Source organism: Nannobrachium achirus (genome assembly GCF_963921795.1).
Source record: "Nannobrachium achirus genome assembly, chromosome: 14".
Lineage (NCBI taxonomy): Eukaryota > Metazoa > Chordata > Actinopteri > Myctophiformes > Myctophidae > Nannobrachium > Nannobrachium achirus.
This window is the reverse complement of record NC_137821.1, coordinates 6,657,761-6,660,365: the sequence shown is the minus strand read 5'-3', so window position 1 is coordinate 6,660,365 and position 2,605 is coordinate 6,657,761.

The window sequence follows — 2,605 nt, the reverse complement described above, 5'->3', positions numbered from 1 at the left end:
ATCCTTTGGCTATTCAAAAATAGCAGATCTACAAGCTCATAGTGTGGCACCCAGTGCCGCGCTGTGAGCTTGTAGATCTGCTATTTTTGGAAAAATCTTGAAAATGTGCATGAAAAAGTCACCACTAATATAGTGCAAGTTTGATGTATTGAAGACTATCAGAGCCTTGCATATAGGAAAAGATATGTTTCATGACAGTACAGTTCACTGGTAGTAGAAAGATGCAATTCTGGGAAACTGCGAGTGTGGTTGCCTATTTATAGTCTGGGTAGCCAGAATGTCATGAGAAGCTTGACCTATTTATTGTCAATTACATTTCCTATTCATAGTCTAGATTGTTTATCTAGAAAGAAAGAAAGAAAGAAAGAAAGAAAGAAGCGATAATAAACTTTATTTGTATAGCACCTTTCATGACATGAAATGCAGCCTTGAAGTAGCCTGACTGCAAGCGTCAGACTCTACACACGCTACACACCACCCACCAACAGGGGGTGGTGATGTGCGGACTGATTTATCAGGCTAGCCTTGAAGTGCTTTACAGAGCAGAAATGAAGCACAAGTGCGTAACAGAAAAAGTACACGATTAAAATAAAGCAGAAAATAAAAACATAAAACATTAAAGGGATCCCTGGCTAATACGACAAATATGCCTTAATATACATTATAATTGTCCTCTATAACTACAATGTAAAATTAAAAACACCTTAATTATTTTATTTCTTCTAGAAATAGCCAATCTTTCACTCAACAGGGGAAATCATCAATTTGCGACAGGCATTTCCCCTGTTGAGTGAAAGATTAGCTATTTCTAGAAGAAATAAAATATTTAAGGTGTTTTTAATTTTACATTGTAGTTATAGAGGACAATTATAATGTATTTAAGGCATATTTATCATATTAGCCAGGGATCCCTTTAAAGAATATTTAAAACATCGGTATTCGGTAAGGACTCATAAAACATCTTTTCAGAGCAGTGCGGACTTGATTAGCAGCACAGGGATTTAAAAAAACAGTTAAAAGCAATAAGAGTAAAGAAATACTGTAGGCCTTGAGCTGTGCTTTAAAGCTATCCACAGAAGCTGCCTGTCTTAAAGAAATGAAGATATCTATACTTCTGTAGAATCAGGTCCACAGTGAACAGAACAGGTTCCAGACAGAAGAACTCTCCACAGTCCACTGACCCACTTCCAAATGTCAGGAGTGTTTTCCTGAGCCAATGATCTCTGTTCTCAACTCAATGCTTGGTTTCACTTCCAACAATGTAAATATTCAACCAGGTCCTTTAGGAGGCTGGAGAATGACAAGTGGGATCGACTGAGAAATCACTAGATAACATTCTACAATGCATTATTCATCTTCCGTCTCATTTGAATAACTCGCTGTATGCAGATTAGCAAGTCATAATTCATAAACGTCGAGGGAGGTTATTCGAGGGGATTCGAGGTATTTTTCAATGTTTCATCTTCATTTATGTTGCTCGGGGGCCGACATAGAAACAAGCAAAAGGTTGTAGGTTTGAGTCCTGACCCCCCGCAATGTGTCAAGGTGTCTTTGAGCAAGCCTTAACCCTATGCCCCCCCCTCCCCCCTCCCTGCATGATTCACCAGGAAGGCTTGATTCTAGGCTTAAAATAATGTTTTTTTTTGTAAATCTCTATTTTTTTTTTATCCCACGATAACCCCACCCAGTGCCAATTGCCTAAACTGTAATCCTGGGCTCTGCTCTCCCTCTGCCAACCTGGGGAGGGCCCCGAACTGAGCTCATGCTTCCGTTGCATGAGGAGTGAGCAGGCCGCTTCTTATCATCTGACAGGGGGGAGCTTACCCCGGTTGGACGTAGCGCGTGGAAGGAACACGTTATTCCAACGTTATTGGGCGCCCACCGGCCTACTGGTCCAGATGCATACCACTTAGGCATTGCCACATAGGCATGGATGCCTAGCGGTGTCGCTGGTTCGATTCCCGATCCGGACGACCTTTGCCGCGTGTCACTCATCAATCTCTCTCCCATTTTCCTGTCGGTCTGCTGTTCTGAAAGTGAAGGTATAAAAGCCCCAAAACAAATCTTAAAAAAGAATCTTAAAATCATACATACAATCCCTTTTATGACCATACATGGAGATCCCTGTCTGTAGAACCAGCCACACAGATATGGGCTGTCTTGGCCATATATGGATTCTGTTATTGTGGTACAGTATGTGGCCGATGTGGCCTCCATATAAGGGCATTCCTATATGAAGTCCTGTTAGATTTGGGCTTAATATTGATGACATCAGGGAACTCCATATATGGGCATAAAAGGTTTCCCTGACATCACAGTGATGTCAGAGCGACAAACCCATATGACCATTTCACATACTAAACTGAGACCTTCGGTTGCAATAATACCCAATTTTCTTTTTCATAACTTTTGATTGGGTGGGCAGGATGCACATTTGGGCGGGCCACACACACCGCCCTAGAACCGGCCCTGTAAAACACGGGATCATTCTCTTAAAGGCTCCTGATCCAACATCAATGGATATTCCGCTCCGTGTTTTCATCGTGGCCCGCTGCATGTGTGTGTGAGCAGCCCAGACCAGACCCATGAGTGTGTGTGTGGAGGA